We start from the raw sequence: 17186 nt of genomic DNA, 5'->3' as shown, positions 1-17186 counted from the left end.
TCCGACAAATATTTCTTAACGTCGAGGAAATTACCTTTTTTTTCACGTTTTAATAGACTCCTCTTGCCAGGAACGTTCTATTCCATAGTTACCTAACAGAAAACAGCCCTCAAAACCAAGGCTGAACGGATCACGGCGCGTGTTGTACGCCACGAGTCTGAGCTATGAAAAAACAATGGCAGGATGGGGTTATGGTGTATTCCTATATCAGACATTATCTATTCACTTTAACAATGGATATTAATTTAACGATTTTTCTCTGGTTTATTGACGACTGTAATTCATTGTATATTAGCGAAAAACTCTCACGACCTCACGAGGGTAAAAGCTAGGCACACGATCTTACGTTTCCTTATTTCCTTTCCTTATTTAGTTATTTTCCCCATTGGAGCCCTTGGGGTTATAGCATCCTGCTTTTCAAATAGGGTTGTAGCTTAAATAATAATAATAATAATAATAATAATAATAATAATAATAATAATAATGCATCTCCACATAAGACACCTAGCAAGACTTTGCAAGTGAATTGATTCGTGAGATAGACCAGATAGACGATATGTGACTTCATACAGCTAACTTCCTATTTGCGTCGGTGAACTATAAACGGCACCCCGGTCCGCATCACATCTTGCCTTTTACTTTTCATTCGTCCCCTCCCCCCCCCCCCCCCCCTTGTTCTCTCCCATGCCAAACTTATGTTCTCATTCAAGGACAAATCCTTCTGGGGAGCCCCATTGGAATCTATAAACGGGACCCCTTCGTGATAATGATGTTGTTACACTTATCGGAATTGCGGAAGTAATGGCTCAGATCGAGGAACTTGTTTGCTTCACTGACCATTTTACTACTCCTCTAGTCTCTGCTTTGACTGATAGCGCAGGTGTTTGGACGCGACGGCTTTAATGCGATCTGATGCAATGTCTGAAACTGTATCGTCATCTAACAAATCAGCTTCTATTCAGCTTACAATTTTTACTTTATTGGATGAAAGATGACGAGGTCGGTAAACCATAGTAATAATTTTGTTAGTTTTCAATCAATTATGATGGCCTTGAAGTCGCACTTGTAAGGTTTGAAGCTTTAAATCGATGCAGACTTCTCAAAATATTTGTAGTTTTATTTTGCTCATTTTGTCTTAATTGGGTTTTCTGTTGAAAGTCCATAATTATATACCCAAGTCAGCAACAATTTCAGTAATAAATGTAATAATTTTTCATGAATGCGTTCAACGTATCGATCATAGTGATGAGTTTAAACTTCAGGTTGACGTCAGTGTTCTAGAACAACACGTTGTTTGGCGTATATGGAAATAACAAGACTGCAATGCAACTCTTATGGGTTCTGAGAGTAAAATTGAAAAGCTTAAAACGTAAAATTAAAACATGGTCTTCCACTGTCTTGGGTTAGAGTTCTCTTACTTGAGGATACAGTCGGGCACACTATTCTATCTTATTTCTCTTCCTCTTGTTTTATTAAAGTTTTTTTACATTTTTTATAGGAAATATTTATTTTAATGTTACAGTTCTTAAAATATTTCATTTTTCCTTGATTTCTTTCCTCACTATGCTATTTTCCCTCTTGAGGTGCCTGGCCATATAGCATCCAGCTTTTCCAACTACGGTTGTAGTTTAGCAAGTTATAATAATAACAATAATAAGCTTTGCGATGCAATAGTTTTCAATATATTTAATCGCAAACTGCAAATAACGTAATTTAACATAAGGTTTCAAATCAGAGTTAAATTAGCGGGTTTCAAAATATAATTAAGCGGTTCTTTATTAAACCCTACATATGCAAAAAAATAGAATTGAATGGTCAGTAACAATACAGTCGGTGATAGTTTGATTAACATTAGCATTATCTCTGGGGTGAGAATGTTAATGTCTTTAGTGGGCTAAGAAAAAAATTTCCGTGACAAAGTTTGATAAATAGTTGATGGCAAATGAGACATTTTTTAGGTGTGACCCGGCAAAGGAAGCGCATCACGTAGATTTCAGCGTAAAAGCTAGTCGTCTGTAACGTGCCTTAACCTTTGCCATAAAATGATTGATTAAATGGCCAGTAAGGGATTTTTGCATTAAACATGTTTTCTTTAAAGTCAAATAGAGAACTTGGATGCTTCTTCTAAAGGAATTGCTCATGGATAATGCTAGCAATGTAACAATAGTAGCAGAGAGAGAGAGAGAGAGAGAGAGAGAGAGAGAGAGAGAGAGAGAGAGAGAGAGAGAGAGAGAGATCAACTATAAAACTAGGTTTAGGTTTATGTCCCAGCCGCTTGTCATGTTATTGGTGATAACTTTTCCATCACACCGGAAGAGTGTTGTAATCTAGCAGTGGTCTTTGAAAGTAAGGAAGTTGAAGGTTGAAGTTCACCCTTCGCGAAGGAAGACAATGACGGAATCAAAGGGCAGGATTTATACTTATTTGACATGCAAAGATTGGTGTCATAATGGCTATGGTCACTTACGCAAGTACAATCGAGTGCAACAAAGGACAGGGATTGATAGGCCTACTTGTAAAGATTGGTGTTGCATAGGCTATGGTCATCGACGTCAAGTACAGTCAAACACAACAAAATCCTTGAGGATAGGAATTTCCTATTTTGAAGGGCTATAGTCGGCGTGACTTAGAAACTCCTTGATATCGAAAGCATTTGCATATTTTCTGCTTTTAAACGCATGTACAGTATACCCAGTCGTTTTACGAGTTTCTGCATATTAGTGTGCGTCTTTGTGCATAATCTCAAGTGCATTACGAAAAAATGCTTTGTTTTTCTTAATTTGCAAATTCTGAAGGGCATTTCAAAAAATGTTTCTTAGGTCAATTTAGTGATGGATGGAACCAGAGATTGGAAAATCACTCTTCTAATATCTGATGGGGATAGCTACCCCTGAACACGGTCTAGGTACATACCTAGACCGTGTTCCTACCTTATGCACATGGTTCAACGAACACTACATCTATAAACACTGAAACATTTCTGGAGAGGACTGAGAATTCTATTCAAACGCTGAGGGAGACTAATTTCTTCATAGATGTCGGAATCCCTAATCCCAGATTCTTCGTCGATGCGTCGTAAACGAGAAATTCGGGAAATACCACAAAGGTCACAGGAAGAGTCGGTGGCATTGTGCAACACAGCAAGGTTTCCTAGCTTAACTCAGTCGTTTGAACAATAGAGACACCATAATAGTTATTAAGATATTAATATCAATATCTCTGATCACAAGGAATAAGGTGTATATATATATATATATATATATATATATATATATATATATATATATATATATATATATATATATATATATATATATTCATGTTTAAGAAAATTTGCGGGTACAGACAGACACAGAGACCGTAATCAGGTGGGAGTGGAAGGACATGTCTGAGGCATTTGTCTTGTCCTTGTAGTGGCCTAGTTACGGCTGATGATGATATATATATATATATATATATATATATATATATATATATATATATATATATACACATATATATACATATATATATACATATATATATATATGTATATATAATATATATATATATATATATATATATATATATATATATATATATATATAGAGTGAAATGTGTTATTAACATTACTGCAATATCTTTATAAAAAAATCCAATAATCGTATTGGATTCCTACTAGTATGACTTGAAATGGGTTAATGCTGCTAAGGGTGACTAATGACATGACTTCTCCAATGCAAAGTAATGTAAGAAACGAGAGAGAGAGAGAGAGAGAGAGAGAGAGAGAGAGAGAGAGAGAGAGAGAGAGAGAGAGAGAGATGCTATTAAAGATTGAACATTACAAGGAGATGGCTATAATGCTTCAGAGTCAAGGTGAATTAAAGTAAACGAAAAATAAATAGTCCAAATGGTTGTTTAAAAAATAAAAGAATTAGGATTTTATTTTGTTCCTTCATGTGTGACCATATGTCTGCATCTTTCTTCAACCATATCACACTAAATATCACTAACATATGTTAAACATTTATTACCACCTGTTTATTGATAGAAATTTTGCCGAGCTTTATTATAGAGTTAATTCTTAATAATCAAATTCAACTATCTGTTATGTCATCCATTTGCCTTTCTGTAAAATCAGATAGGAACTAAATAAACTCTAGGTAAGTTTCATGTGGCATTTCCTTGAGCCGCCGTATAAATAGCTAATGGACCTAGAGCATAAAAGAGAATGATCAAATGAGAAAGATAAGAGGGGGAATAGCCAGTTACCAAAGATAATCATTAAATTCATAAACAGATACGTCAATGAATCGATATTTTTGATCAACTTTCTATTGATATTTAGGATGCCAATATTAGGGACATGATTTTGCAAAAAACTGTAAGGTGGAATTAATGCTGAGCAAAATCTTACAAACTCAATCAAATTTTATGATTATATATATTTTAGAAAAAAAGCACTAGCGTTCCAGGAGAATTAAAATAGACTTTAATACTGCAGTGAAAGAACTTGGGAACCTCACTTCGCTTGACGGGAGTTGGAAAGAATGTTTAGAAGAGGATTTACGGCAGATTAGTAAACAGAGCTATTCGATTGCTTGTTTTGTTTATAAAGGTTTTGGAATCTACATCTGATTTAGGAGGAAGCTTGGATGGGTTTTACATAGTTTTCACGAAAGGTACAAGTGGAAGTTATTATAATAAACCTTACTTTGAAGAACGAACTATAAGTTAAAAAGTAAACATTAATGATCTTGCAACATCAGTAAAAGTTAATCAATTAAAGGTCATTTTCTGTGCATTATCAATGATATGGTAGCAACTCTAGAACCTAATACGGTAATTTTGAATAAGTTTTACTATAATAACAGTGTAAGAACAATTCAAATATCAATCGTACCTAATGCTTTTAAACTGGATGAGGAGATCAGGGAAACAGTTTAATTAAATAAATTTGTTATTGAAAAAAAAAATTGCTTTAAGAATAAAAATGTAGTATCACCATACCACTGTGAAGTGCGCGATTTACGTGCGGGCTATATAAGAAAAAAAATAGTATGGACGAGTTTGATCACCAACAGAAATATATCTGGATTCATCATAGAATCATTCCCATTGTAGTGAACGGTACCCCATCTGTTCGTTTACCCCTTTCTTGGGATTTATGTTTCAACCTTTCTTTCATGGCGTCTTAATGCCATTGTTGGTTTAAAAAAAATGATAAATAAATAAATACATAAAAAGAAAAAAAGTTCTGCTAATTCTATCCTGGACCAATCCTTACCCTTCCTTGACTTTAACTCAACCTCTCTTTGACTTTAACTCAACCTCCTCTCTGGGAATATTATGGAGACAATTTTTACGATGTCCTTCTTGACAAGGTTAACTGAGGAGAGACATTATGTATAACAACATGATAAATCCTCTATTATTCATACTGAAAGTTGCACGGCCATCTCTTTTCGTAAGTATGATTTAAGACCCTGTCTAATGGTGAGTAAAAATGATTAGGTTTATGCTTTCAATCTAGTGCCTAAAAATTACGACCGACTATATTTTATTATCAACCTTTATATATAAATTTGTTTTATCCTATATTTTCTATTCATTTACTTCATATTCTATTTCTAGCTTTACTATAGGTCTTTTTATCTCCCGAATTTCATTGCCACCTCTGTGAGAGTCGATCTTGACTTATTGGGTTAGTTAATCTCTGTCCTTTTAATAATAATAATAATAATAATAATAATAATAATAATAATAATAATAATAATAATAATAATAATAATAATAATAATAATAATAAAGACTCAATTTTCCCTATCCATCAAGAAAACTTGTAACCCAACATTTTCGTTACGGGAAGCTTCGATAAGCCCATTTTGCTCACTATAAATGCTATAAATTATTCGAAGCAAATACTTATGGAAAAGGCAATCAAGTGGAAAAGGCAATCAAGTGTATACATGTGATCCAGATCATACAAAAACACGAAAAAGAAGGAAACATGAAATATTTAAGGACCAGGAAAAACAGACATGCAAAATCTCCATTCACTAAAACACAATGTGTATTCTTATTCTTTTGTATGTTTAACAATACTTTACGCTTCACGAGTAGCGTAATGAAATACACGTTTAGATTTGCTTACGTTCAGCCTAAGTGACTTATCTAACCACTTCTAGGACTAAGTACGCAAAAAATGCGCTTTGGACCGAGATCCGGAATGGTACGTAATGTTCACAGGGTACCTTTTCTATTATGGTAATCAAACCTGATGATATGGGTGCACTAGTGCATATGATAAGTATAGGATACCTACAGAACTTTATTGCAAAAATACTATTATGTTTAATGGTGCTGCTGTTCTATTGTGTAAAAAAAATCTTTTATACATTACTTTTGATATTGTCAGAATAATTCATCAACATACCGCATGGCTAGGTCGAATTAGTTGCTATGATACCAGGTGAACATGCGCTCAGCTCAGTTATTACTGAGAGAGAGAGAGAGAGAGAGAGAGAGAGAGAGAGAGAGAGAGAGAGATTTCATTAGAGGGTACAAGGAAGCTAAATGTATTGATAAAAGTCGTAACCTCAGAGGCATCAATTACATACTTCATATTATGAAGTGTACAGATTATTACTACAATCGATAAGATTATGAAGGGCATTTAATTAACAGCTATAAATACGATAACACCTATGTGCACGTAATTTCCAGAATTCTCCATACCAAAGTCAGTCTGATCACGTAGGCCTAACAGTCATTTTGTACTTTGAGTTTTCACTTTATCACGCAATCTCTTTCTAATCATGGTGCCTTTATTACAGTATAAAATCTCAATATTTGAATTGCTTAAGCATCTATTATGACTCGGTAAAAATAACAATGGGGGAAATCTTTTTTATTCATTAAATTGTTAAACAAGAAAACAACGTATATTCTGGTATGCTTACGGAATTCAAATTGGGTCCTTAATGCAGCAACTGCTGAACTTTTATATGCATAATTTACCAGGGAGGTTGTTTTAAGATAATGACTTAAAAGTCTCAATTAACCAAAGTGCTTTTTTTTTCAGACATTTGTATTCGTAAAGATTCGTTCAGAGGAAACGTAAATTGAATAATAGCTGAGCAGCCCTTGAAGAGTACGATATGAGTAAACGTATATCAAACTTTGTCTTTATAATTATCTTTCAAATGCAGAATCAACAAATTTTCTAATGTTATTGATAATATATAATACATATCCATATACATTTGGCTATACAAATTACATATTCACGCTTTAAAATTTTTGTTAAGCGATAGTAAAAAAAATAATCACTCTCCAAACAAAGGACAATAGCTGGAGGATTTAGACAAGCTGGTCACTCTATAAGAAGAATTAAAGACTGAATGCAAATTCTAATTGGGGAGAGTCACAAAGCAAACCACTGTGTCATGGTTTTGATGATCCTTCGCCATTCCCACCCTAAAATCCCGTAGAAAATGAGGGTTGTCGTCAAGGTCATAATGTTGCTGACTTGAATGACAAAACTCTCTGTGGATGGTAACTATAAGTGATGCCTTTGTCTCTTTTTTCGCAGAGACATAGCTGTAACTGTAGTATCATCCGATCAACAGAATGGAGGCGTAATCCTTATAACGTTTTTAGAACGGTTAAGCTATATACATAGACCGTGGTTTTTATAACTGTAAATTGTAATCGGGTTCATTCTTATCAAAAATCAATACCATTGGCCTCTATGAATGTGGCTTCAAAATAATGGCTCACTAAACTATTGATAAAGGAAAGGATGGGAGAGAGAAGGGGGGAGGGGTCTCTTTGATAAACGAAGAATCTTACATGGGACTGCTCACGTTCCTTACTGTCACAGCTGATGCATTCTGTCAAAGGCAAAATGGTACCTAGCGATCTCCAAAACTCTTAGTCGTAATTCTTGGACTAAATTTTACCCAAAAAGAATTTTTTTTTAAGAAGCAAGGTTACAAAAAATAGAATCACGACCAGTACCCAAAGAATAGCTGCATGGTAAGAAAATCTTAATCTCTTTCTGGCGTATTGAACTTCATATTACAATACTATGGTGTGGAGGAAAAAAAGTTTAATTCTGATTAACTTCAATCTATTGCTATGAAGCTTTTTTTTCTTCTTTTTTTTTATTTTATTTTTATTTATTTTTTTTTTTTTGGTATGCGTAAAGTGATTTATGAAATTGGGTCATAATGGAAAGGAGACCATCCAGTGGACATTTGAAACCGAGGGAAAACTCTGCAATCAAAGTTAAGAGGCAGAGGGACTTAGTGGAGGGATATAAAACGAGTGCAGCTAGCCACCGAAGGGATGCTGCAAAGGGGTCCAGGTAATGCTAAGGTTTTTAAGATAATTTACTTATATAGATTAAAGTATCCTTTACGCTTAGTTTTGCGGAAATTGCTCATTGAATGGGATTCCTTCTAGCATTGCTACTAAGGGGTTATTGACGATGTCCATAAAGTTTACAGTCTGTAGTGACTACAGAATAATAATAATAATAATAATAATAATAATAATAATAATAATAATAATAATAATAATAATAATAATAATGAATCTATACGTATGCTTATATATAATGTATATATAATCATACATTTATACATATTTACATTTTATATATATATATATATATATATATATATATATATATATATATATATATATATATATATATATATATATATACATATATATATATCCCAGCAGTATATATGATATATTTACGTGAATATAATGTGTATATATATATATATATATATATATATATATATATATATATATATATATATATACATAAATTACATACATACATGCACACACACACACACATATATATATATATATATATATATATATATATATATATATATATATATATACATAAATTACATACATACATGCACACACACACACACACACACACACACACACACACATATATATATATATATATATATATATATATATATATATATATATATATATATATACATGTGTGTGTGTTTGTGTATGTGTGTTTGCGATTGCGTGTGTATCATAAGCCTGTTAATGTATGGATCAGAAACTTGTGCTTTAGATGAAAAGAGGAAGCAAAGCTTGAGTGAACAGAGATAAGAATGCTAACGTGGATTATGGGAATGCCATTGTTCGAAAGATTGGAAAATGACTAAATAAGAAGAATGGCGGTTATAGTAAAAATTACTGGGATGATAAGAGTGCCATGACTGTGATGGTGTGGGCACGTGTTAGGAATGGATGCTGGGGGAGACAATCATGAGAGAGCCAAAGTTAGATGACGAGATAAGGTGAAGGATGATATGGAGAAGAGGCTTGGTGGAAAAGGATGCCTTTGATCGAATGCATTGGAGAAGACGCACCAGGCAACCGACCCCATAATCATTAATGTAAGGATAACGGTTCGGCTGAAGAAGAATCAAAGTCTTTTAAGATTTATATGGCGATAACATCAGAACACAGCCTATTTGTTAGCAGGGTTTTACGTGTATGCGTCTATTGAATTCAGGAATTAGCCAATTGCTATTAATTCGGGATTAGTTATTGCTATTGCCAGCTCTTATCCAATGATCTGTTACATGCAATGGATTTCAATCAGTATTGCAATGCATATACACTTATGATGATTGAAGAACCTTTCTATTTTTCAGTCGGTAAATGGTACAGTACTTTTTATGAATATAAGGAAATTAGTTAGTTACCCGGATTGTTTACGGCAGTGTAAATTAAGTGTTCGGGCGAAAAGCGTTTAAAGGCAGAGCAACACGTTACCAATGGATCGTCAGAATAGAAATATAACTCTTCCTTACAAAATGCTCTATACAAAGTATGTTACTCTACATTTAAAGATATCTATTCACCTATAATTACTCCTACTGAACATTAGTCTACTCGTGTAACCAAAAAAACAGAATTAAAAGATATATATGATTTATAAAATGTTGACAATCGAAAGCAAAAGAGAGAGAGAGAGAGAGAGAGAGAGAGAGAGAGAGAGAGAGAGAGAGAGAGAGAGAGAGAGAGAGTTATAAAATTTCAATATGCAAACCTGCTTGCTAACGTGAGTCCCAGTACTCGAAAGTTACGTAATGCCACGAACCTGACTAAGGATATATTCAACTTGGTAAAACAGACAACCTAGTGTTGATTTGGTATAATGCATGAAAAAAATATTACAAAACAAGCACTAAAGAGACAAAATATATAATTTCTTGATGAAAAAAATCGCGTTTATATTTTCTTTTTTCATGTTTTGCATGTAATCACTTATCATCCACTCTATTGAAAACTTTACCCTGTACACAACATCGTGGAGCAATCATTTCGCTTTATTGCAACATGTGAGTCAGAGGGGAGACTTGCTCCTAAGCCACTCACATATTTGGTATGTCATCCCGCACTGATACTAGACTGGGAACAAATCACACTGCAAACGTGTCTTAACAACGTCACTCAAGAGTTATCAATTAGAAACTACACTTTTCTTCCTTTCTTTGACAAATAGAACGCAATCACATGGACCGATTCATACCACAGTTTCATGCACTCACTGTACTTGCTGGGTATAGCAGCGTACTAACACAACGGGAGTGTGTGTGATTCAACTCTTGGTTGGTCGGTCGGTCGGTGCTTCGCTGCCTTCCGACAAGACGCTAAGGAGAGCAAGGTTTTCTCTTAACTTATCGTTCACTCTAAGCAAAGTTTTTCAGTTGTCTAACGTTCTCAAATATATTTTCGAGGATAGTTAGTCTGGAGATTAGATTTATGAATTGCTTTGATACAAAAGTCATTTGGTGACATTATAAATTACGTATTTCATAAGTTTAACACATGTATTTCATTAGGGTTGTTAATAAGAGAGACAATACAAAAACATATGAATACATAGTTATCTTTGGCCTCCAAAGCAGCTGGTCTCCAGTTTCTTAGTTTGTTTTTGATTTTCCCCACAGAATGCAATTGCATGGGAGAAGCCATTCTCAGTACAAACACTGTACGGATGGGAGCAAAATTTAATTTACTCTAGTAACAAGAGCAGCAAAAGCAGATGCAAGTTTCTAACAGTGTGCAAGACTAATGCCAGATAGCATTATTTTGGGAACAGAGTTGACGTCACAGCCTGAGCTTCTCCGCTCACATACATATTTGTATTTTTACATAATGGTAAGACTCCCTGGCATACTTCTTTAACCTAACACTAGGCTTTAGGCATGTATATGTACTGACAAATAGCCTCAAAACTGTGCCTTTATCACTAAACAGTCTTAATAAAGATATTGAATTAGGCCTAACCCGAGTTACTTTTTATCGAGCATCTATACACAATTTTAAAGATTTATAAATGTATGTATGTATGTATGTATGTATGTATGTGACATACAGTATGCACACAAGTAGTACATAATAATGTGTGCGTGATTTGATGGGGTGGGGAATGGATTTAGCAGGAAGGTAGTTCACACCTTTGTTTTATGGGACAGTATGCTCAGTTGTATGCTACATCTCTGAGATAAATATTACCCACCGATGTTTTGCTGTAAAATCAAAAACGTATATCATTAGCCTTTGCTTGCAGTTTCCTATAAATGGGGTTTAGGAAACTGGAACACACACACACACACACACACACACACACACACACACACACACACACACACACACATATATATATATATATATATATATATATATATATATATATATATATATATATATATATATATATATATATATATATATATATATATATAGATATATATAGTATTTTTCATTTGAGAGAGAGAGAGAGAGAGAGAGAGAGAGAGAGAGAGAGAGAGAGAGAGAGAGAGAGAGAGAGAGAGAGAGAGAGAGAAACACTCAGTAACTTTGTACTCCCTTTGACCTTGTACTCCTATAGGATATGTACTGCCGGGCGGATCAGCCTTGCATCCCTGATCTTTGTTGTTTCCGGGTGGTAATAACGAATAAGTTAATTATTTGCTTTGGTGTTTCTTTTGAAACTTAAGAAAAGCTTTTGTTTACGTATGTCATAACAGAGTTAAACGTAGGTTTAACGTGATTTCATCAACGATGATAAAAAACGTATTTTTTTTTTCATTTTGGTATTTTTCTTTATATTTTCTCTCTCTTCAGTTCTGCAGTCGCTATTTACGTATCATATTTAACTTGAAACAATATTTTAAAAATATGTTTTTATAATAACAGATAAGTATAGTTGATTAAGAGTTGAGTCTCCAATAATTTTAACAATAAGTATCAGTGCATATCGGGATAATTATGTTGTGAAAGTTTCAATTAACACGAGTCAATTTCACCGTAAGAATTAAAAGATCAATATTCAAAACTGGAATATAACAGGCATCTCATGGAAAATAAGAGCTATTATAATGTTTACCAATATTTATTTATTAATTTTTTCCTAGTTTTCTGCATTATTGAGACATTGTTACTTCAAACTCCTCATTGCTATAGGCTATTTGGTAGCCTCCACCATGAGAGGTGAAGATGCAGTCTTTTTTTTTTTTTTTTTTTCTCCACACAGGAGTGAAAATCATCTGTACCAGGAAAGGAGGCTCATTTGTTTTTTAGGGGGGATTTCTTCTCATCAAGGGATCCACAACCCCTAGGTGCTCATCTGCCTCAATGTATAATACATTCTGTATACCAAACCTATGGCGCGTCCTAAGGTTGCAGTTCCCAGGTTATAGCAGTCCTCAGTATACAGATTGAGCTGTCGTAATTAGGAGGAATGCTTGGAGGGTTTGACAGTTTAATAATTCATCGATGAAGCCATCATATCCCGAATAACATTTCATAGCTAACTAGGACATGTGATCCTCGACAAAGACCAGTATTTTCAGTTTTTATTATTATTATTATTATTATTATTATTATTATTATTATTATTATTATTATTATTATTATTATTATTATTATTATTACTTGCTAAGCTACACCCCTAATTGGAAAAGCAGGATGCTATAAGCCCAGTGGCCCCAACAGGGAAGATATTCCAGTGAGGAGAGGAATCAAAAGAAAAATTTTGATATTCTAAGAACATTAACAACATTAAAATAAATATATCCTATGTAAGCTATAAAAACTTTAACAAAACAAGAGGAAGAGAAATTAGATAGAATAGTGTGCCCGAGTGTACCGTCAAGCAAGAGTGCTTCTTTGTAGCTACCTAGGGTGCATGCCAGCACAAATTTATGGCAATCCTAGTCTGAGGTGAGAGTTAGTGGCAGCGAAGGTATCCTACGAGGAAAAAAAATATTTTTTAGACCATGCTTAGTAGTCAAGAACAGTTAAAACAGGATTCCAGGCCATACCCTGTTTATGCGATGGATGAAGACCTTGCCTGACAACCCCCTCTCCCCACACACACTGATAGATAGGAAAGGTGAGAATTTATACACAATGTCAGCAGCACGACTGGCTGAACTAGGAATATAATAGATATTATTGAAAGAAGGAAAGTTCATACTTCCTGTGAACAAATGACACGATAGAGAAACAAGGATAAGATGATTGGCAGTAGTTATAAGATCTTACTTTACTGGAGCCGACATATAAGGAATGAGTGGAAATGTCGTGAAGGCAGGTAAAAAGCTGTAGGAAATGAAAATAGAATTTTGCTATGGTGGACAAGTTTTGAATGTAAAAATTGTTTACAAACCATAATTATTCGGAAGCGATGAGGAAGTTGAGAATCGATTCTGTAGAGATGGAAGAAAATGAGTCATTTCAAATCACCTAAATGGGCTCATTGGGTGTAACTGGGAAAAAATCAGCAGATTTTCGGACACCGTTGGTAGAGATGAACGAAGTGGAAGAGCTGAAAGTATAGTATACAGTGTCCTCTGATAAGAGAATTAACAGAACTTTCTTTGAGCCATAACTATATAACATGCTGTAGTTAGTGGCGGGAAACAGGGATAAATAGATTTTATGATGTGCACAAGAAGCTATCTGACAGGAGTGAAAATTGTAAGATACCTAAAAGGGAAAGTGTTAATATACAACACAAATTAAAGATGTCAAACATTTTACTAAGATGAGTTTGGAGGTGTGACAGGCCGAGAGAAGGTTGTGAACTCAAAGGCAGGATGCAATCAACTGAGTTATAATATTATAGAACACTCTCCTTTATATACAAAACCTCAAGGCAACAGGACATAACATGTTTACAAGACAGACAATGTCACAGAGGAAAACAGGAGACGTGAATTTTCACGTTCGTTTTAGTGCGAGGGAAGAGCGCAGATACAAGCATAATATATACAAAAGGAATTATGTACAATTGTGTGACACACGGTTGGTACAGAGGGGAGAAATATAGCATAGACAAAGATAATATAATTAGTGGAGACTAGAAGATCAAGAATTGAGAGAGAGAGAGAGAGAGAGAGAGAGAGAGAGAGAGAGAGAGAGAGAGAGAGAGAGAGAGAGAGAGAGAGGCTTAAAGTTTCCAGCAGCACAAGATATGGCACTATATTCCTTAGAACTGAAAAGAAGTAACTAGGAATAATAACCGGTAGAGGATTACCCAAGGATAAGAAGAGCTGTTGGAATTGTGACATACAGGAGAGAAAAAAGGAAAAAACAGCAAAGATAGCTTATGAGAGGAATAAATCCAAGGAAAATAGATTGGCTGGGAAAAGTGCAAAGAAAGAAGCACACTAGAATGGGCACTCAGTTGACCGCATACCTTCTCCTATATCATGTAGTATATTTCATTATAGGCAATTGAGGTATGCACATTTTGGCACTAGTTTCCTGCAGATCGGATAAAAATTGACCACGGTATGGCAAAAGGACGAGTTTTTTACCTTTCGTTACCTTAACCTTTGACCCAATGCCTGCAAATATCTAACCAAATTGTCCTTGGATTGTGGCTAATCATCCCACCAAATTTCATGAGATTAGGCAAAAAAAAAATTGAGTTATGCGTATGACAAACAGACAAACACACAAACCAATACATATACAAACAAGGGTAATGATATCACTATATCATGTTGTATATCACAAGATAGGCAATTGAATTATGCATATTTTGGCACTAGTTTCATGTAAATCACATAAAAATTGGCCACGAAATGGCAAAAAGGCGTTTTTTACAGTTTCGTGATATTGACATTGACTTTTGACCCAATCAACACCTAAAATCTAATCTCATTGTCCTTGGATCATGGCCAATCATCCCAACAAATTTTATGAGATTCAGTAAAATAGTTTTTGAGTTTTGTAGTTCATTTTTTACCTTTACGTGACTTTGGTCTTGAGTTTTGACACAACCACTCCCAAATTCTGATTAAATTACTTTACTTTACTTTAAGGGCTGCTTATCTGGTCCTGTACAACAGGGAAATCCTATTCTCTATATGACCTCCACGGTCGTTTAATGATGTTTTTTCGGGAGCATTTAACATTTCACAATGCGTATTGCTCGGTTACTGTTAGATCATCACTATCGAAGCACTTGCTGAATAAGAAAGTCTTCAGTTTCCTCCTGAGAGCCTTAATATCTTCAATTATTCGGATGTCTCGTGGGAGCTAACTGTATAGTTTCGGGGACGCATATTTAAAGGCTCTAGAGCCTACAGTAGACATGCATCTAGGTTCTAATAGTTTGAAACCATCTGTAGCTATTCTCGTGTAAGGTTGATTTGTTGGTTGCACAATATGTCATTAGATTATGCCCAATCATCCCACCAAATTTTATGAGATTCGGTCAAAGAGTTTTTGAGTTATGCGAATCACAAACACAGACAGACAGACATACAAACATATTCCTATCAAAACATAACCTTTGCCGCAAGGAAGTTGGCAAAAGTAAAAATATGACATAAACCTACTTGAACATAATCATGTTCCCTCTGCCAAGCTGATCTTCTAGACTCTAGAGTCAAGAGTGCTATTTTCATAGAATTGCTAAAAGATGAATATATGGGGGAATAGATCAAGATCTCCGATCATTTACCTAAGTGAAAAATATCTTAAGCCTATTGGAATACTCCTGCTTGACAATCTGTTGGACGGGTGCTTGAGAACCGCTCAAGTTCTATAGTTTCTAGCAATGTCTGCAGCATCACCAACATTTTGAGCTTGGGATGATGGGTTTCGGGGAGCCTATAGGTCTATTTGCTGAGTTATCAGCAGCCATTGTCTGGCCCTCCCTGGTCCTAGCTTGATGATGAGGGACCTTGGCTGCTGATCATATGTGTACATGGTTAGTTTCTGAGACACTGTCCTGTCCCTTCCCTCTATGATTCATGACGACCTTTGAACCTTCAAGAGGAATCATCATCAAAGAACATATCTTATTTTACTACCGTTAGAGAATTGTTGGGTCCTTTAATTGCCCAGATAGTAATACATTGGTTCCTTGTCTGGTTACGGCTCATTTTATCGTTTGCCTACACATACACTGAATAGTTTGGTCTATTCTTTGCGCATGTTCCTATTTCCTCATACACCTGGCAACACTAGGATAACAGAAACATTCTGTTCAGTGTCTACTTTCCTCTTGATAAGAGTAAAAGAGACTTTTTAACTATGGTAAGCAGCTCTTTTAGGAGAAGGACTCTCTAAAATCAAACCATTGTTCTCCAGTCATGGGTAGTGCCATAGCCTTTGTACCATGGTCTTCCATTGTCATTCAGGCACACTATTCTATGTTTCCTTATTTCCTTTCCTCAATGGGCTATTTTCCCTGTTATACCCCAGAGCCTATAGCATCCTGCTTTTCCAACTAGGATTGTAGCTTAGCAAATAATAATAATAATAGTAATAATAATAATAATAATAATAATAATAATAATAATAATAATAATTTCAAGATCATCGTCTCTTAAGTGATAAGTCACCCTTTAATATTTACAGACTTACAGAGTCTCAGAAATTTTCAACATAGAGGTTAATACATGGTTTTTCTGTTAAATTATAATTGTAGCAGTGACTGTCGTCTTGTGTTTTTATCTGAAGATATACTCTATCAGGAATAGCTCAACGTTGAAATAAAAGTGTATACATAAAGAGTAAAAATAAAACTGTTAAAATCAGGTAAATAAGAAATGAAAACGTCCATTCAATTAACATATAACAAGCAAGGAAGTGGTCAACATCAACTGGCAACTGCT

General features: G+C 34.5%; 1 protein-coding gene across 4 annotated transcripts in view; it reads right to left on the bottom strand.

Annotated features, from left to right (window-relative positions):
- The window catches only part of LOC137618170 (cyclic AMP-dependent transcription factor ATF-2-like), a 150808-nt gene extending 140117 nt beyond the window's left edge, over nt 1-10691 (bottom strand). For 3 of the 4 annotated variants that reach the window (XM_068348225.1, XM_068348230.1, XM_068348229.1), the window contains exon 1: nt 10574-10691. The gene's annotated coding sequence lies outside the window, so the exon portion shown is untranslated. The remainder of the gene's footprint in view (nt 1-10573) is intronic. The other variant, XM_068348227.1, reaches the window with a different exon arrangement.
- Nucleotides 10692-17186: the final 6495 nt, after the last annotated feature.

The sequence above is a fragment of the Palaemon carinicauda genome, chromosome 24 (assembly GCF_036898095.1).
Source record: "Palaemon carinicauda isolate YSFRI2023 chromosome 24, ASM3689809v2, whole genome shotgun sequence".
Taxonomy (NCBI): domain Eukaryota; kingdom Metazoa; phylum Arthropoda; class Malacostraca; order Decapoda; family Palaemonidae; genus Palaemon; species Palaemon carinicauda.
This window is presented reverse-complemented; position numbering and strand designations above follow the sequence as displayed.